This window comes from Sus scrofa, chromosome 15 (genome assembly GCF_054392235.1).
Source record: "Sus scrofa isolate SSC_HxYL_T2T_F1_AM1 chromosome 15, Sscrofa_HxYL_maternal_Yorkshire_Landrace_v2.0, whole genome shotgun sequence".
In the NCBI taxonomy this organism is placed as follows: Eukaryota; Metazoa; Chordata; class Mammalia; order Artiodactyla; family Suidae; genus Sus; species Sus scrofa.
In genome coordinates this window covers 127,278,682-127,299,735 of record NC_139397.1, presented here as the reverse complement: position 1 = coordinate 127,299,735, position 21,054 = coordinate 127,278,682, and the positions used below count along the sequence as shown (strand labels likewise).

Below are 21,054 nucleotides of genomic sequence, written 5' to 3'. Positions count from 1 at the left end.
TGTCTCCTACTTCTCTTTCTTTGTAGCAGTCTTCCCTTCTCTCTTTTTTCTTTAGCTCTTTTTAAATTTTAATTTTAAAATTAACATACAGCAAATTTTCTTGTTTTTGGTGTACTTGTGTATGGTATACTTTTTTGGTTCTCTGAATTTTAACATGTATGTAGTATACCTCTAACCCTTGGCAACCGCTGATCTGTTGTTTATTTATTATATTTTTATTTTGAGACTCATGTAAATATAATCATACAGCATATAATTTTTTTTTTTTTTGTCTTTTGTTGTTGTTGTTGCTATTTCTTGGGCCGCTCCTGCGGCATATGGAGGTTCCCAGGCTAGGGGTCGAATCGGAGCTGTAGCCACCGGCCTACGCCAGAGCCACAGCAACGCGGGATCTGAGCCGCGTCTGCAACCTACGCCACAGCTCACAGCAACGCCGGATCATTAACCCACTGAGCAAGGGCAGGGACCGAACCCGCAACCTCATGGTTCCTAGTCGGATTCGTTAACCACTGCGCCACGATGGGAACTCCCATATAGCATATAATTTTTAAAGAAGGGCTTCCTTATTTTAGCAAAATGCATTTAAGATTCATTCCTGTTGTGAATCAATAGCTCATTCCTTTTTCAGTGTTAAGTAGTAGTCCACTGTATGAATGTCCCATGGTTTATTTATTCATTTACCTGCTTAAGGACATCTGAGATTAAATACCCAGTTGAGGAATTGTTGGGTCATAAAGATAACTGAATGTTTAACTTTATAAGAAACTGCCAGAGTTCCCATCATGGCACATCGGAAACGAATCCGACTAGGAACCATGAGGTTGCGGGTTCCATCCTTGGCCTTGCTCAGTGGGTTAAGGATCCGGTGTTGCTGTGACCAGTGGTGTAGGTCGCAGATGCAGCTCAGATCTGGTGTTGCTGTGGCTCTGGTGTAGGCCAGGAGCTGTAGCTCCGATTTGACCCCTAGCCTGGGATCTCCATATGCCGTCGGTGTGGCCTTCAAAAGACAAAAAAAAATTAAAAAATTTTAAAAAAGAAAGAAAGAAATAAACTGCCAAGCTGTTTTTTTCCAGAATATCTGTGCCATTTTGCCTTCCCACCAGCAATATGAGTTCCAGTTGTACTGCATCTTCTCCAGCATTTGTTAATTTTAGCCATTCTAGTAGGTATGTAGGGCTATTTCATTGTGATTATATTTCGCATTTCCCTAATGTCTAAAGACATTGAATAGCTTTTTGTGTGATTGATTGCCTTCCACATATCTTCTTCAGTGAATTGTCTCTTCAGATCTTTTGCCCATTTTTTAGTTGGGTTGCTTCTTTTTTTAATGTCAAGTTTTGAGAGTTCTTTACATTTCCTGATGCTATTAAGCACAAGGCAAATCCAGGCTAACAGATTCATCCATTAAAGAAAAAATGAATCCTTTATAGACTCAGCTTTTTGCTTACATAGAGAGTGCAAAGATGAGTAGCCAGAGGTGCCAGCCCTCTGTGGCCTTTGCAGAGGGTGACACAAACACAAGAGAACACATGGCTGTGACAAGAATGATGGGACACTCCTGCTGAGAATTCCATTCTATAAAGCTGCTAATCAGTTTTATAGCTGCAGGTTTGTCTTAAGGATGATGAGGCAGAAAACCTCATACCCCACCAGAACCTGGAAACAATGAGTAATTGTCTGGTGGCAGCCTCCTGGGTAAACAGGGAAGCGAGTGAGAAACAGCATTGGAGCAGCACCTCGAATGTCTCCCATGCTCTCCTGTCCCCAGAGGGTCAGGCATTCTGTCAGGATTCAGCCAATGTTCAAGCCTCAGCTCTGTGGCCTGTGTAGAAACATGCAAGGCTGTCAGGCTCTGGCTGTCTCCCTAAAAATACAAGTCCTTTCTCAGATATGTGATTTGTAAATATTTCTCCCTATCTGTGACTAGTTCTTTCATTCTTATAACAGTGGATTTCATAGAGCCTAAGTTTTTAATTTAGATGAATTCTGATTCTGATTTATCAATTTTTTTATAGAGCATGCATTTGGTGTCATATCTAAGAAGCCTTTGCTCAAACTCAAGTCATAAAGTTTTTCTCCTATGTTTTAAGAATCTTTTATCTTATGTTGTTCATTTAGATCTATGCTCCAGTTGTAATTTTTTTAGGGGTGAGATTTATGTCAAGGTGCATTATTTTTTGCATATGGATGTATAGATGGCTAATTCTTCCAATACCACTTGTTGAAAAAAATATCCCTTTTTTCCCCTTTGAATTGCCTTTGCACTTTTGTCAAAAATCAGTTGACCATATTTTGTGGAACTATTTCTGGACTTTGTTCTAACAGTTTCACTTATCTATGTATCTTCCCTTTGTCTTAGTTACAGTAGCTTTATAGAAAGTTTTAAAACCAGATAATGAGATTCCTCTAACTCTCTTCTTCTTTTTCACAATTGTTTTGTCCATTCTAATTTCTTTAGCTTTCCATGCAAACTCTGCCACAGCTGTGGCATATGGAAGTTCCCAGGCCAGGGATTGAATCCAAGCCAGAGCTGAGACCTCATCACAGCTGAGATCTACATCACAGTGGATTCTTTTAACACACTGCACTGGGACCGAACCAGAGCTAAAGCCACTGGCCTACGCCACAGCTCACAGAAACGCCGGATCCTTAACCCACTGAGCAAGGCCAGGGATCAAACCTTCGTCCTCATGGGTGCTAGTCAGTTTCGTTAACTGCTGAGTCATGACTGGAACTCCCATGCAAAGTTTTGAATCAATTTATCTATGTCTACCAAAAAAAAAAAAAAATGGAGCTGGGGTTTTGATTAAGATTGCAGTATATCTATAAATTTGGAGAGAATTGCCATTTTTACTATGCTGAATCTTCCAATCCATGAGTGGAAATGTCTCGCTTTATTCAGATCTTTGATTTATTTCTTCAGTATTTTGTAGTCTTCAACATAGAGATCCTATATGTGTTTTGTTATATTTATAATTAAATATTTCATTTTGGGGACAACTACTGTGAATTATATTGACGTTTAATTCTGATTCATGATGCAAGTTTCCGTTGTGACTCAGTGGTAACAAACCCGACTAGTATCCATGAGGACTCAGGTTCAATCCCCGGCCTAAGTTCCAGCATTGCTGTGAGCTGTGGTGTAGGTTGCAGATGTGGCTCAGATGCCACAGCGTAGCTATGGCTGTGGTGTAGGCTGCCTGCTGTAGCTCCTATTTGACCCCTAGCCTGGGAACTTCCATATGATATGGGTGTGGCACTAAAAAGCAAAAATAAATAAATAAATATAGTTTATGGGTTTTTTTTGCAAATACAATTGATTGTTCCTTATTGATCTTGTATTCTATGGCCTACTTAACTCATAAATTCTAGGAGGTTTTTTTTTTTTTTTTTTTTTTTTTTAATTTTCCCACTGTACAGCAAGGGGGTCAGGTTATCCTTACATGTATACATTACAATTAGGTTTTTTTTTTTTTTTTTGGTAGACTCCTTGGAATTTTCTACATAGGCAATAGTCATCCATGAACAGGGACAAGTTTTTGTTTTGCCTGCACCCATGGCCTACGGAAGTTCTCCGGGCCAGGGATTGAACTTGTGCCCTAGTAGTGATCCGAGCCACAGCAGCAGCATCTCTGGATCCTTAACCCCCCTCACAACAGGGAATTCCAAATAGAGACAGTTTTATTTCTGTTTAACCTGTAGACCCTTCATTTCTTCTTTCTTCTCTTTTCTTTCTTTCATTCTTTCATTTCTTCCCTCCCTCCCTTGCTTCCTTCCTCTCTCTCTCTCCCTTTCTTCTCTTCTCTCTACTTACTTTCTTCTTTCTTCCTCCCTTCCTCTATTCCTTTCTTTTTTTTTTTTTTTTTTTTTTTTTATTTTCCCACTGTACAGCAAGGGGGTCAGGTCATCCTTAGATGTATACATTGCAGTTACAGTTTTTTCCCCCACCCTTTCTTCTGTTGCGACATGATATTCCTTTCTTTCTTTCTCTTTTATTGTACTTACTAGGACTTCCACAGGAAGTTAGGGATGCTGAGTATGAACATCCCTATGTGTTTCTGATCTTAGGAGGAAAGTAGACTTTCACATTTCTTTTTCCTCCGTGCCATATATATACTTTTTGCTTTTTAGGGCCACACCTGCAGGATATGGAGGTACCCAGGCTAGGGGTCAAATCGGAGCTACAGCAGCCAGCCTATGCCACAGCCACGGCCACAGCCACAGCAAGGCAGGATCCAAGCTTTGTCTGCTACCTACACCACATCTCATGGCAATGCCGGATCCTTAACCCATTGAGCAAGGCCAGGGATCAATCCCGCAAACTCATGGTTCTTAGTTGGATTCGTTTCTGCTGCACCACGATGGGAACTCCTAAATATAATTTTTAAAATAGATTTTTAGTAGATGCCCTTGCTTAGATTGAAAAAATTCTATCCTGTTCCTAATTTGATGAGAGTTTTTATTAATAATAGATATTGCATTCTTTCAAATATTTTCTACATCAATGTGGTTTTTCTTTTCCTTTGGATTATGATTATGATGAATTCCATTGATTGTGTTTTGAATACTGAGTGAACCTTGCATTCCTGGGATAAACCCCACTTGGTCATCATGTGTTCTAATTCTTACTTGTTACTCAGTTCTGTTTGATAGTGAGAATTTTTGCATCTGTCTTCATAAGGGATATTTGCCTATAATTTTCTTTTCTTGCACTGTCTTTCCTGGTTTTGTTATCATGGTAATGCTGACTTCATAAAAAAGTTGTGGATTATTACTTTCTTTTTCCTCCATGCCATTAATTTGCTGGATAAAACCTGGTCATTTATTTTGTAGGATGTCCACTGTTATTGATTTAACTGATTGATTTCTCATGGTGAATTCTAATTTAATCCTCTATTCCCTATGTTTCCTATAAATTGATACTTAATGCTAGAGGCTTGATTATATTTAGGCTCAATATTTTTTGCCCTGGAAACTTAATAAGCAGTGCTGTGAATATTGTATTGCACCATACCATAAGACATGATACCGCCTTTTTTTTTTTTTTTTTTTGCATTTTTAGGGCCACACTCGTGGCATCTGGAAGTTACCAGTCTAGGGGGCCCATTGGAGCTGCAGCTGCCGGCCTACACCACAGTCACAGCAACATTGTGGGGTCCAAGCCGTATCTGTGACCTCCACCACAGCTCTGGCAATACCAGATCTTTAGCCCAGTAAGCGAGGCCAAGGGTTGAACCCAAGTCTTCATGGATACTAGTCAAGTTGGTTACTGCTCAGCCATGATGGGAACACCCAGTCTCCTCACTTTTAGACATACTGAGATTGATCAGTGGATTCAGACAGTGTTAGTCTGTTAGCTCTATAAAATTCTCTATCAACATTTTACCTAATGTTTTTAACATCCATTGATAATTATTTACAAGATCTATTAATTAGGAGTTGTAGAAGATGACTTTCTAACTCTTTTGCATTTATGAACTTTCATAAAAAAGAACAGTCATCAACTTTTGATTAGTTTGTGTGTCTGCTGGGTACTTCAGGAATCAGAAGCAAAGACAGATGTGCAAGAGGTTTGTTGAGAGAAAGGAGTCTTCGGCTATGAAGCAGATTTGACAAAATCATGCCCAATTCAATGAGGAGCTCTGGAGTAAAGACTGCCCATTAGAGGAGTCCCACATTTGGCATAAATGGTTAGTCACTGGTTTTTCTGCCCTGCCCAGTCATTGTCCAGGGACTGCCTGGGAAAGGGGTAACATTGGCTCAAAAGCTAATGTGGATCCTAAAATTACTAACACGCAGTTAACTTTTTCCGTACAACAAATGGCAAGTTCCTTCTTGAAAGGAGATCTGGGAGTTGCACCTAGATGGTTGCCACGTGCTGACACAGAATTTGTAAATAAAAGGCAGAATAAATTCTTGATTTTTTTTTCCTTTTATCAGTTTTTAGAGTAATGAGTGGATGCCCTAAGAACATCCAATGGTGGTGGAAATACATAAAAACTTATGTATTTTGGAGATGGTGATATATTTTAATTAGTTATGATCATTATTCTTTTTGGTGTGTAAATATTTCATCTTAGGCCAATAAGCATTGCTTCAAGTTCTTATTCTTTTTTTGTTTTATTATGGAAAATGTCAAATATATACTAAAGTACAGAGAATCATAATGAACCATGATGTATATATGTCACCCAGCTTTGACAGTGATCAACTCATGACTAATCTGTAGTCATCTCTATCCCTATATACCCACCCTCAATTTTTTTTTTTTTTTTTTTTTTTTTGCTTTTTAGGGTCTTGCCCACAGTATATGGAAGTTCCCAGGCTAGGAGTCGAATCGGAGCTATAGCTGCTGGCCTATGCCACAACCACAGCAATGCCAGATCTGAGCCACATCACCACAGCTCATGGTAATGCTGGATCCTTAACCCACTGAGCAAGGCCAGGGATCGAACCCGTGTTCTCATGGACACTAATCAGGTTCATTAACCACTGAGCTACAATGGGAACTCCTATACCCTCAATTCTTAAGGATTATTTTTAAAACAAATGCCAGACATCATGTAATCCTGAATCATTTTGACGTAACACATTTTTTTATGATAATGTCCTTGGTGTCTGATACAAGAAAAATGTCCATAACTGTTGTGTACAATTCCTGCCTTACAGTTGAGGTCAGCCATTTTCCCAAAGATCCCTAGTTTATTTTAGTGGAGTTTTTTCTAATTACAAGCTACTACCAAATTTATTTATTTTACATGCTGTTTCATAAAATTCCTCTTAAAATTATTTTGATTATGACAAATTGTACTTCCTATTCAGTCTTTTTCTTAAATCTACTTACCAGAAGTTTCTTACCATATCCCAAGAGAAGTTATGTTCTATTTTACAGTAGAAAAGTATATTAGATTGAATGTTTCTGGTGCAAGAAACAGAAAACCCAAATCAAATTTGGCTTAAAATAATGAAGAAAGAGCTCACAAAACTAGAAATCTCAGAGATAGGGCAGACTTGAAGCTGGCTGACTGAACAGCTTAGCTTTTCACTAAAGACCCACTTTACCAGTTTATTCCTATCTCTGTTCTGTCATTTATGGTATACGTCTAGTTTTCAAACTGTCTCCTCTAGTGGTCATGGGATAGACTTTTTTTTCCCCAAGATATTTATTTATCATTCAGGCTATGCTCAGGAAACGCAGAAGTTCCTTGGCCAGGGATCAAACCCATGAGGCAACAGCGACCCAAGCCACAGCAGTGACAATACCAGATCTGATTCACTGAGCCACCAGGGCGTCAAGGGCGGACGTTCTTACTCATATCTGGAGAGAAGGTACTCCCGCCCACCATTTTGGGCATAAGAGCTGAAATTCACTCTCATGGGGCTCGTTTTGGTCACATGCCCCTCAGTGAACCAGTGATTGTGCCAAAGGAAATGGAATGCCTTAATTGGCTTAAGCCAAGGGAAATGGAGTCTACTTTGGAACATGGAGGTAGGAACAGATTCATTGAAAGTACGTGGAGGTAGGAATAGATTCACTCAAAGCAAATGCAGCTGGGTGGAGGGCTGCATATCAGCATAAAAAACAGGAAAATGTTAGAATAGAAACTAAGTAGGCAACTAAAATATACCTACTCTAATGACTACATACTAGATCCTGGTTGTTCGGATCAATGCCTGAAGATTATGCCACATCTCCAGTGAGACATGATTTCATGTGTTGGTGCCATTTAATATATTTTTTTTGACATGACTTTCCTAGTAGAGAATTTTAGTATTCTTCCATGAACAGGTCTCCTTTACCGGAACAGGAGAAGTTTATATTTCCTAGTTCCCTGGTAATTGTGTAACTAGTTCTTGTCAGTGGATTGTGGATGAAAGTGAAGTATGTGTCTTACCCTGTGGCAGCAATTGTACAGGTGTTGTGCAGGTGACATAAGATCAGAACATAGGGAGTTACCTGATGGTCTAGTGATTAAGACTCTGTGCTTTCATCACTGGTCTGGGAACTGAGATCCCACATCAAGCTGCCACACGCTGGAGTCAAAAAAATAAAAAGAAGATAAGAAAGAGAAATGAACTGTATTTAAATTAAAAAAAAAAAAAAAGGACCATGGAGTTCCTGTCATGGCTCAGTGGTTAACGAACCCCACTGGTATCCATGAGGACACTGGGTTTGATCCTTGGCCTTGCTCAGTGGGTTAAGGATCCGGTGTTGGCTGTGAGCTGTAGTGTAGGTTGCAGACACGGCTTGGATCTCGCATTGCTGTGGTCGTAGCGTAGGCCGGTAGTGGCGTAGGCCGGCAGCTACAGCTCCAATTCGACCCCTGGCCTAGGAAACTCCATATGCCGCGAGTGTGGCCATAAAAAGACAAAAAAAAAAAAAAAAAAAAAAAGATCAAAGCATAGAGTATAGATTCAACTTATAAAATATAAATGCTCTGGACCTGCGATAGACTGTGAGAAAAACTTTTTTGTGTATTAATTCACTGTAGTTTGAAGGTTGTTTGTTACTGTATCATAACTTGACCCATCATGACTAATACAACTTCCATATGTTCTTGATATGTAATTGAGGAAATAGAACTGATGTTACAATATATTTTTAACACCTTCAGTGACCCCAAAAAACTGCCATGACATGTAGATTTCATATGTTTCAGACTGTTGTGATAGTTTTTCAATCGTAGTGAGTTCTGACCAATATTTCTGGATATGCTTATTTAAAGACCTATGGGATTAGTGTCTGAAAACAACACTTTTTTTTTTTTTATCATTTTACTTCCTTATGCAAAACTCTTCTTTGATGGTTCCACTATTACCTACAAAATAAACTTTATATTCCTTATTTAAACTTGCATCAGCGCTTTCCATATTTTGGTTCCAGTCTACCTTTGCAGACTTGTCCCCCATTATTCTTTTTAATTGTATCAATGTATTTAGCATCTTAACACCCCTGGGCACAACCACTGAGCCTGAAAAAGGGAATGTAGTTCAAAAATCTGTTTGTTTGAAACCCCCCCAACACACACACACACACACACACACACACACACACACACACGATCAAGTTGTAGAATTGTTGACAGCGACATCAGGAGAGGCCACTTAAAGGCCTTGTTTGCCTTTTATCCATTTCCTGCCTGCTGCCTGAGAAGTGGATATGATGGCTGGAGCTCCAGTTGCCCTCTGGCAACATGAAGTCCGTTTGAGAATGGAAGCCAGGGGTGAGAATGACAGAAGAGAATAACAGGAAGGAGCATGCATTCCTGGTTACCCTGTGGAGCTCTTATGTCAGCTCTGGGCTGTCTCTCAACTTTTTTTTTTTTTTTTGAATCATGTTTCATTAACTCTTAAGATGCACCATGATTGATTTATTTATTATGAAAAGACCTGCTGGCAATCAAACTGATAACAAAACTTTCTTACCGCATCAACACTGAAGTCATTATGACTTTGGAAATGTTAAACTGAAAAAAACGTGTCTTATAACAGTAAAATATGTTATGATGGAGAATATTAACTTGTATTTTTTTGTTTGGCTGCACCTGTGGCATACAGAATTCCCAGGCCAGCGATGAGACCCAAATGACAGCAGTGACAATGCCTGATTCTTAACCTGCTGAGCCACCCCACTAGAGAACTCCTTAACTTGTATTTTAATGCTGTCATTATCTGGGGCTTTCAAATACATTTCACAGACTATCTGCATCATAACTGATGCAGAGAGGTTTTTCATTTTTCTGCCTATCTACATTTTGGACTTAAAACTCCTTGAGATTTCTGAGTCAACTTCATCAGAGTGTCCTTGTTTTAAAAATCAACTTTATCAAAGTATAATTCTCATACAGTAACATGTACCTGTTTTAAGTATACATTTTGATGAATTTTGACAAATGCATGTATCCACTGCCACCATCATCAAGATAGGATCTTCCATTATCCAGTGTACCCAACTCTTGAAATTCCTCCCACCCCAGGCTGAAGCAACTGCTGACCTGATTTCTGTAATGAGTTAAATTTGTCTTTTGTAGAGCTTTATGTAAATGGAACCATAAAATATTTACTCTCTTTTGTGTTTGGCTTCTTTCAGTCAGCATACGATTGTTTTTTATTTGTTTGTTTGTTTGTTTTCTTCTTAGGGTCATACCCATGGCATATGGAAGTTCCCAGGCTAGGGGTCCTACACCACAGCCACAGCAATGCCAGACTGAGCTTTGTCTGCAACCTACACCACAGCCTGGCAACACTGGATCCTTAACCCACCGAGCAAGGCCAGGGATCGAACCTGTGTCCTCATGGATGCTAGTCAGATAAGTTAACTGTTGAGCTTCAATGGGAACTCCTCAGCATACTGTTTGAGAATTATCTATGTTGTCCTATGTACCAGTAGTTTATTTCTGTTTATTGCTGAATAGCATTGCGTTATATGGATGTACCACAATTAGTTTTTCACCATTTGATTGATCTTGAGTTGTTTTCAGTTTGGGGCTATTGTGAATAAAAGTTCTATGAATATTTGACTACATGAGAATTAATTTTTGATTCCCCTAAAGTCATGGGCCAGTTCTGACTGCTTTATCCTGCTCTCATTCTAAGAATCTTATAGTTCTTGCTCTGTACCCCTATCCTTTGCTTGTCTTTTGATACTGGGTAGTTAAAGCTAAATCCGTCCTGAATAGAAATTATCACCTTCAGCCCTGCAGCTTATCCTATTCCACTTTCCAAATATGACTATAGAAAGACTTAAAACCTACTAGACTATGATGGTGGAGGACAGTTTCTCTGGGCACAAAATATAGAGAAATAAGTAGTTCAGGCTTCCAAACTAGCTTTCTAAGCTATGAGGTAGTGGGGAAAGAGCTCTGGCCTTGGAGCCAGGCAGGTCTGTCTTCTGATCCCATATTGGCCATTTTTTTGTATGAGAATCTTGAGATGTTAATTTTTTAACCTCACTGAGCTTTTTTTCCCCCCTGATCTGGAAAATGAATACAACATTGACTTTGCAGAATATGAGAATTAAATGTATGTATTCATTCAACAAACACGTGTTGAAAACCTACACGTCCTGTCCTGGGCTCTGGGGATATAGCAGTAAGCAAAACACTGGAAAAAGTGCCTGACCTCATGGAGCCTACATTCTAGGAAGATAAGACAACAAAAACAAAATAATCAAGATTTATGTTAAGTTAGATGGTTACAGACCAGGGAAGGGAGATAGAAAAGGCTGTATTTGTAACCCCTCCTTGGCTGTAAGCTGCCTGACACTAGATAGGATCTTTTTCCTGTATCACTAGCATTTATCATAATGTCAACTATATAGTACGTGTGGCACACATGTTTCCTGAATGAAAGGAGTGACTAAATAAAAACCAGTGTTGAGGAGAGAGAGATTATCTCATGAAATCATTGTAATACTGCTTACCTGGACATTTTTACATGCTTCCAGATAGGTAATAATTATGTCAGCAAGAATGGTGCCCTTATCTTCTTGTTCTTGCTGGTTCTATAAGTCTCCTAGCCAGTGTTATTTTATTTTTGGAAATCAGAATGCTTTTTTTTTTTTTTTTTTTTTTTTTTTTTGTCTTTTTGCCATTTCTTGGGCCACTCCTGTGGCATATGGAGATTCCCAGGCTAGGGGTCTAATCAGAGCTATAGCTGCTGGCCTACACCAGAGCCACAGCAACGCTGGATCCAAGCCACATCTGCAACCTACACCACAGCTCATGGCAACACTGGATCCTTAACCCACTGAGCAAGGGCAGGGATGGAACCCGCAACCTCATGGTTCCTAGTTGGATTCGTTAACCACTGCGCCATGACGGGAATTCCCAGAATGCTTTTAATATACCTTCTGAATAATAATATATCCTTGATTTAAAAAATTAACTACATGAACTTTTCAGGCTTTTGCTGAATGGGTAATATATAAACCAATCTGAAAAATGTTGTTTTCTATTTAATTTAATTTTTCTATTAAGGAGCTTTAATATTCTACACTTTCTGGAAAACTGACATGCATATGCTACAGATATTAAAATCCATGCTTTAGAATAATATTCAGTGTCAGAGTTCATGTTGTGGCTCAGCAGGTTAAGGACCAGAGACTAGTATCCATGAGGATTCGGGTTCAATCCCTGGCCTTGCTCAGTGGGTTAACAATCCAGCGTTGCTGCAAGCTGTGGCACAGATCACAGATACAGCTCAGATCTGGCATTGCTATGGCTGTGGCATAGGCCAGCAGCCGCAGCTCTGATTCGACCCCTTGCCCAGGGACTTTCATATGCTGCAGATGTGGCCCTAAAATAAGAAGAAGAAGAAGAGGAAGAGGAAGAGGAAGAAGAATATTCAGTGTCAAGGAACAATGTGCTGGAGTTCCTGTCATTGTGCAGCAGAAACGAATCTGACTAGGAACCATGAGGTTGTGGGTTCGATCCCTGGCTTTCCTCAGTGGGTTAAGGATCTGGCGTTGCTGTGGGCTGTGGTGTAGGTCAAAGATGCAGCTCAGATCCCACATGACTGTGGCATAGGCCGGCAGCTGTAGCTCCGATTGGACCCCTAGCCTGGGAACCTCTGTATGCCTGGGATGTGGCCCTAAAAATTAATAAATAAATATATAATAAAAAAGGTACAATGTGCTTAATATGTGGTTAAATGGGCTAAGAAATATACATTATGCAGTGTCAGCTCATACGTATGAAATATAGCAGCGCTTCTAGATGAAGGCAATTTTCTTCTTTGTGCTTTTCTACACTGTTTACATCAAACATCTATTATTAATCATTTCCTACCTCCCATTCCTATTATTTTTAAAGTACCATAAATTGAACACAAAGAAATAAGCAAAATTTATTTGTGTGATGGCTTGGTAGATTGAAATACTTATTTAAGGTCTGTAAATTTGGCAGACTGCAGAACTGACCACAAAATAAAAGAACCTAGAGATTGGAAACAACCTACCTCCTATGATTGTTTGATGAACAAATTAGATAATGTATATTAAAATGCTTTCTGAATTATTACTTGTGTAATGACAAAACTTAATGCCTGTATCACCACTATAAATTCCATAAGGACTGGAACTTTGTTTATTGCCCTATCTCTAGCATTTACTCAATCTAGTAATGACATGCGCTGTGCCCCATAATATGACAAACACAACCTCTACTCAAACTCAATGATACTATCTCCTAAACTATTGATGACTTTCTCCCCTGCCTAAGTCCTTTAAAACACCTATACAGACCAAATAAAATATCTTTCTTTGAACTAACATAATACATGCTTGACTTCTCAGACTGTGCATTTAAAAAAAATTAAATGCCTTAATCAAGTTCCTGGGCTAGGGGTGGAATCAGTGTGCTGTGGCCTAAACCACGCCACAGCAACATAGGATCCAAGCCACATCTGTGACCTACACCATAGCTTGTGGCAATGCCAGATCCTTAACCCACTGAGCAAGGCCAGGGATCGAACTGTATTCTCATGGACACTATGTCGGGTTCTTAACCCACTGAGCCACAATGGGGACTCCCAATTACTTTCACAGTACATTACTCACTTACAATTTTTATTTCAGTGATGGTAAATCAGTTTTCCAAACACTTCCCTTACTCCATATGAAGGTGCAATTATTGTTTGAGCAATTAAAAAAAATTATTCTCTCTTACAAGAGCAGCTTGTCATAAAAATCATTGCACTATGTCACAATGTACTAAAAAGACCAGGAATAAGCCAGTTATTTTTCAATTCCAGTAATTTGTGTCATGTCTTATACTTTGTTATAACTCCAATTCCTTGGATTTCTCTCCCTCACCCTCACCGAGATCTTAACCTATCAATATGGTCGAAATAATAACAATTGCCTTTCTGGATCTAAAGTCTTCGTGCACTTCATTCCATAAATCATTCCATGTGTAAATTAGGTGCTTAAGAAAACCTGTAATCCAGCTGCAAGCTATAAGAGCTATATTTAGTACGCGCGCGCGCACACACACACACACACACACACACACACATCCCCCTTGAGTTCGTGGCTAGGGAAATGCCTGGGTGTAGTTTCGTGGTGAGTGGAGCGCTGGGCCAGGTGCAAGAGTCTCAGAGATGTTTTTATGTGTCCCTGGCCGACTATCTCCTCATAAAACTCGTTAATTTATTTGCGCTACTGCAGAACGGAGTTAACTCCAGAGCTACTCAAACTAGCTTTGGACAGATTTTGAAATGCTCGAGCTGATCGCTCCTGCTTCTTGCTGTAAAACGACCCAGCTAGACCCAAGGCAGGTTTGTCACCTTCTTTCAGGGTCCTTCGGGGGATCGTACATAAATATGCCTTTGGATTTGAGCGCTCAGCCCAAATAAATGTAAACACACGGACCCGTATAGACTTGGCGACAGTAACAAAGCTCTGTTAAAACTCGCCCCTCCAGCGGCAGGGCGGGAAGGTCCGGCCGTCAGGAGCCTGCGCGGGCGGCAGGGGGTAGAAGCAGCTTGACTTTCCTCTCGCTTTGTTTTTCCTGTCACGGTGATACAGAAATAGCAAAGGAGAGGCGGGAAGTAGCCCTGCCATATTTTTGGTATAAGTCTCTCGCTCTCTCTCTCCTAGCCGTATTTTTGGCGTGTGTGTCTGTCTGCGTCCGTATTTTCCCCGGTTGGCACGGGGAAGGGGTAAGGAGGAAGCAGGAGCAGCGATGATCCGCCCCAAAGCAGCCGCCGCGCCACTGCAGCAGGGTTCGGGCGCCGCACTCCAGCCACTTCCAGAACGCTCCGAGACGCTTCTGCAGGCCCCGCCCCCTGCCGGGGTTTCCCCGCCACCCGCGTTCATTTGCATGGTGCTGCCCCTCCCCCGCTGCCATTGGCCGGCGCCGCGCCCCGCCCACAGCCCCTCCACCGCGGCAGGGTTCCGTCCCCCGAGCCGCCCGGAGCTGCGGGCGGCGGGCGGACTGTTAAACCGCGGCGGCAGCGGCTGGGGCGGGAACGGGACGCGCTCTGGAGACGAGTCAGCGGCGCCCCGGGTGGGGGGAGGCGGGCAGGCAGCTAGAGATCACCTCGGCAGCCCCCACCACGGCCGGACCGAAGGTGCGGCGGCGGAGGGGAGCCAGGGCGCCCCAGCAGGCGAGTGGCCGGCGTCTCAGCGGCGGGCTGAGGGGGGTGGGTCTCCTCTGCCGGGGACGGCGGCAGCGCGGGGAGGGGAGAGCGGAGAAGACCGCTGGGAGAACTTGCGGCCAGGCGACCGACCAGCAGCCCCTCCGTCCCCCGAATCCTCTGGCCTCTTGGACTCTGGGTAGCAGCACAGGATCGCGCTCTAGGGCAGGGGTCGGATCGCAGCCAAATTTAAACGGCTAAACCTAACAGCTTTGGCAGGAGCTGAGGGGAGGGAAGGGGTGGAGGGAGGGGTGGGGGCGGACCTAAGCGCGGTCACGTGGGGTCAGGGGCGGGGCCTGGCAGGCCTCCCTTTTGTTTTGTCTGGCGCTTGCGCAGAAGGCAGAACACGTGGTCCTTTGGGCCCGCCCCTTGCTTCGGCGGCCGCGCCTGACGGGTGCGGTGGTTGTGCCCGGTGTTGAGGGTCTGTGACGCGGAGCCGTTTGCGTTAGATTGGTCCCTTGTTTTGTTTTTTTTAATTTTTGCTTTATTTCAGTAAGACGGTGGATTGGCCTTTAGAATTACGTTGGATGGAGGGGAATCTAGGGAATTATTGAGGAATGGTATTTCCGAGTTTGTGTCACTTTGTGTGCTGAAGGGATTGATGTTGCTGGAAAATTTGAGGATACGTGGTGTTTGGTAGCAAGAAATACAAGACTATGTTCAGGTTATTAAAGAAGCTAGTGGGAAGGAAGAGGCTAATTTAACAGCCAAGAGGGGAGGCACTGGATAGATCTTGTTGTGATGTTTTCTTACTCCGGGAGAATTATTATTTGGTTTGTTTCCATGCCCGCTCTGCTTCGGGCGGATCCGCTCCTCTTTTCCGCTTCAATTAGCGGTCAGCGGGGACTTTTTTTTTTTTTTTTTTTTTTAATTATGGGAAGCACGTTACTTTTGGATTCCCCCAACTTCTATCAACTGGCGAGATTTAAGAAAATAGCTTCCTTCGTCTTACCTTAACCAGTTTGTTTAACTTGTGCTGTGTTTGGGTCAAAGGGTTTTTTTTTTTTTTTTTTTTTTTTAGATACCGACAGGATAGGGCATGTTTGTTAGCAACAAAACCTGAGATATTTACCACTACTGCAGACAAGACTGGCCCTGTGTTTGACTGGAAAGAAGAGGCTCTAAAAGTAATTAAACATTAGAGAAAAACCTGGTGTTCTGGAATGTAGATTGCTTGAGTAAGGCTTACCAGTGAGTGGTCTTGGCTGTTTCCAATTCTTACACTAGCTGTTTCCTTGGGCAAGTTACAACCTCTCCTATCTCAATCTGTTTCCTCTTGTAAATAGTTTCATAATACTGTCCCTGCCTTAGGAGGTTGTTATGAGAATCAAATACCTTGTGTTCGTAAAAGTGATTTATAATATTTATCAACACTACAAATACAGAAATTGCCAAGTAATACAGTTTTCTAACGAAAATGCGCTGTTTTTAGCCGGGATACTGGAAGAACGTAAACAATGAATCATGAAATACGATGTATTTGACTATCTTCAAAATCTGTTATAACTCTTTGGTTCTCCTTCATTTCCCACTTAATCAGATTAGTGTCGAGGTTGGTACTATTTCCTCATAGCTTTAATCTAAATCTCTTATCCAGCCCTTCTGGACTTTTTTTACATGAAATTTTTCTTAATCCAGACCATTTCTATCACATTGATTTTTTTACATTTGTGTGTGATATGTGCCTTTTCAAGTAACGGTTGCTTGTTTTTAAATCTTAGGAAGTAATTTGGAAAATGAACTCAGGTGTAAGTTAAGAAAAATACAAATAACTTGTATTTTAAACTATTTTCCTATGCATATTTGTGTATTTTTCCTAAAACTGGGAACATGTGGTAATGTAACTTTACCTCATAAACATTCCCATGTCATTAGTCTTTGAAAAATTATTTTTGGCAGCTTAATGCTATATCATGTGACATATTTAAAAATTTTTCCTATTGGCAGATGTTTGGGATGTTTCTAATGTTTTGTTAACATAGATTTCACTACAGAGAATAGTGTTTTACTTAAATCTTTGAAAAAATTTTCCCGTAGATTTGTAAAAGGTCAAAGAGTCTGGTGTATGTGTGTAACATCATCACCAAATTACCTTCCAGGATATTGTGTTGTTTAATACTCATCTAGTGTATGAGTGTGCCTCATATCACATCTTTATTATTTGGTATTAGCAATAAAACAAAAACCCTTTGCTTTTACTTGCATTAATTTTTTTCACATATGTCTGAGATGTCTGTTTTATTTTCCTAGTTTATAAGCTGCTTGAGGCAGAGGAAGCTATCTACTACATGGGAAAGTAGAATTTATTGGTGGGCAAGAGTAAGGAGGGGTCAGTGCCAAGGCCTTCATGAGTGCAGGGCCTGCCATTTTTTCAGGGGGCCATGATTGGGGACATATTTGACCCTATTAGCCATCCAGGATGAGCTGCTTTTCTGCCACCATGTTTTCAAATTCATCTGCATTTAATTTAGTAAATCCCCACTTTTTGGGGATGTGGATCTTCCAGTGGCCAGGAAAATTGAACTTGGCTTTGTGTGGGGGCTCAATCATATGCTCCTTGTTCTGTAACTTGGAGCTGATGGACATAATGACCACTGTGAGAACTCTGGCCACTGAGCCCTGGAGCTTTCCAAAGGCACTGTGCGTATCTGTATGTATTTTAGATTGGGGACAGCATGCTAGACAGAATGCCCGCTGGAGAGGGCTGTCTCCAAGTTCCTTGGGACAACCCACATAGACACAGGCTGCACACGCTGTCAAGGAGGCTGCTGTTTGCAGCCATTGCTCGCTGGGCACCCACAGAGCAAAGAGTGAAGTTGGCTTAATTGGCTGCAAGTATAAAATCAGCATAGTGGGTGCTTAATAAATATTTGCTAATTTACTATTAATATTTATCTTTTTGACCTCTGAAAGGTCAGGAAATTGTCTTTTTTTGTCTTAGTTTAGGAGTACCTTGTTGGCAATATTCCGCTATTTGATTCATTACTTTGAGTACTTATCCATTCAGGTGGGGCCTCACTGATCTTAGCACATTTGTCTGCCAGTGACTTGCAATTGTCCAGCTGCAGCATTATCCAGGAACACCCAGTTTTGATCCCATTTATCATAATAACTTAGACTGTTTCATTACTTTTATTCATTCATCTGTTTTGTGTGAAATTCACAAATTTCACTTTGTTCTAGATTCACTTTTGGCCTTTTCTGTGTAAAGGAAAAATGCCTGCTGTCTAAAGTTCCTTTGTTTTATTATTCAGGTTGTTCTTTCTTTTTCTTTCTTTCTTTTCCTTTTTTTTTTTCTTTGCGCGCTTTTTAGAGCTGCTCTCCAAGCATATGGAGATTGCCAGATTAAGGGTCAAATTGGAGCTACAGCTGCCAGCCTATGCCACTGCCACAGCAACATCAGATCCAAGCCACATCTGCGACCTTCACCACAGCTCAAGGCAATGCCGGATCTTAACCCACTGAGTGAGGCCAGGGATTGAACCTGCAACCTCATGGTTCCTAGTTGGTTCATTTCTGCTGCGCCATGGCGGGAACTCCTCTTCAGGTTATTCTTGATAGCCCATCTGTTAACTGCCTTTAATATCTTTTTACTGCCTTTAACCGACCATGTAAATCTTATACGTCATCTGTAATTTTTACTTGTTCGGTTATTTACTTCTCTCCTTTTTTTTTTTTTTAACCATTGTCGGTGACGTATTAGTAGTTAAAGTAGGTGAAAAGTTGTTTCCTTCAGGTTTAAAATTGTATTTAGGATTGTTTACTGATCAGGCTCCTCAAGTTATGAACAGCAGGGAATGAGACTGCTTGCAGCTGAAGCAACAGCTAATTGGGAATTAGCAACCAATTTACTGACTTTAAAGCATATCATCTGTTATACCTCTCGATCTGTAAAGTCCTTACTGCATTACAGGCCTATAATGGAATACTGTACATAGTGATGTCATCATTGCAATCATATTACTTTCAGTATGTTTGATTTAGAAAGGCAAGGGAGGTGTGTTTATTTCCAAAAGATTTCTACTTTTTTTTTTTCTTTTTAAATGTCCTGAGGAGATTTCACTGAACTGCTCGTTATTCCATGTGGGATAAATAAACTATCAAATGTTATTAAAATAGTAATATTGTCTTTGCCTGTTGTGAGTCTGTAATGAAGATCTGAAGATAGTTCGCAATGAAAGTTTTTAATACTTGATAATATTTTTAGGTTTTTAGGAACATTTTTATTTCCATGTAGATGTGACAGTTCTCTATTACCGAATTGCAAAAAATGCATTCATTTATAATATTAGCCTTTGTTAATATTTCTAATGAACTTTTAATTCATTTATTTCTAGTCCTATAAAACCAAGAATTCTCGAGCATGTCGTTTTAAGTAATATAATTTTTTTTAAACTTGGTAGGGAATCGTTAATCACATGAAATTAAATTGTAAATTGGAGTCGAAAGGTACAGACCAAGTGAATGTGATAGTGTACTTCTAAACGTTAATTTGTGAAACTAAGTTGATGAACCCAGAAAAAAAAAGGTTCTTCATTTATATTCCCATGAGTTATGCATTTATAATATAACTGAATAGGAATAATTCTGCTTGAAGTTTGAAGTATGATCTATTTGATGTGTTATGTGGCCACCCAAGTGGCTTTATCTTTAATTAAATTCCTTTAGTCTTCAAAGAGAATTCCTTTTTAGGCATAGTTTTCAAAGTGAAAGAAGTTCTAGCTATAAACATTATTGAATATAAAGTGCTAACCTAACTGTGCCTTGGTCATGCCAATTACTACAGTGTACTTTGCTGTAAAATGAGAATGCCCATTTGTGAAATAAAGAAATCTTGAAGCAGGACAGTGTATTTTGTCTTCATATATCCAGTAATTCCTATATTTTTGAGGACTCTATACCAGTGTGAACTCTTTCTCATTACTTTTATTGATTTAATTTAAGGTTTATGAGCTACAAATTAGAAACTTAGTGTCCTTATATTTCAGTATTGTTTAAAAAGCAGCTCAAATTTTGCTGAAAAAAATCTGTTTTTCCTACTCCTCTGACTCTAATAATGAGTCAGCTATCTTAAACACATTTAAATTGTTAAGTGTGGAAATAATTTAATATTTGTCTCTACTTCAGAATTCCCCCCTCTCTCAAAATGCTATTTGGTAGTATTTTCACTTTCCTTTAACTTTAGGATGAATCTGCCTTTCATATGATATTTTTATTTCTAGTTTATGTTACTTCATTGAAGAGAATTAGGATTATCCAGATTTCAATTGAAAGAGTATATTTAGTGTTTGGGGTCGATACCGATATTTTCTGTAGACCATGTGGAATATATGTGTGTGTTGGAATATAAATCATGGTCAAAATCTGGAGTGGTATTTTAGGGGATGTAAAATCAGATTTGGTTTTTAATTTTTAATGTTCCTTCTGAGGAGGAAGGATGATTCTTCTAATTTAGATTGTCTAGATTATTAATTTCAATTCTGAAGATAGATTAATTTAGCAAACTTTTGATTTTCCTTGGACTGCATGCCGAGGTTTTTTGGTATATGCGACCTGTAGAGTAATTGTAAAGCCCTGGTTACTAAGTTTCTGGATCAACTCAGTTATTATTGATATCATAATTATCTCACTATGTACATGCAGCTTTTGAGGGGTGACGTGATGGTATTTATTTACTATGTCTCATGTTGTCCAAGGGGTCAGATTGTATTTAATTAATGCTAAATTTGTAAGTGTGATTTGTAATCTTAAAAATGAATAGAAAGTCACAATGGAAGCATTTTGGTGATAATAGGGCAAGGCTTTTTATTTGTAATAATATAATTTCTTCCCTAATTCACAATGAATGTTCTTTGGATTAAATTGTAGACCAAAAGTTAGAATTCTTAGTATAGACTTTACAGTACCTTCAATTCT

The 21,054-nt window shown here is 40.0% G+C and overlaps 1 protein-coding gene and 1 non-coding gene across 31 annotated transcripts in view; one reads left to right on the top strand and one right to left on the bottom strand.

The window, feature by feature from the left end:
* The window catches only part of KANSL1L (KAT8 regulatory NSL complex subunit 1 like), a 579,301-nt gene that overhangs the window by 386,864 nt on the left and 171,383 nt on the right, over positions 1-21,054 (top strand). For 10 of the 30 annotated variants that reach the window (XR_014829251.1, XR_014829246.1, XR_014829247.1 and 7 more), the window contains exon 1: positions 14,924-15,108. The exons of 1 other annotated variant lie outside the window; for it this stretch is intronic. The gene's annotated coding sequence lies outside the window, so the exon portion shown is untranslated. Of the gene's footprint in view, positions 1-14,923; positions 15,109-15,132; positions 15,278-15,502; positions 16,266-21,054 lie in introns of those variants that run through there. 19 more of the 30 variants (XR_014829248.1, XM_084998984.1, XM_084998981.1 and 16 more) reach the window with 11 other exon arrangements.
* LOC146396121 (small nucleolar RNA SNORA70) lies at positions 17,841-17,973 on the bottom strand. Its single transcript, XR_014830630.1, has one exon. It is a non-coding gene; the product is annotated as a small nucleolar RNA SNORA70 (small nucleolar RNA).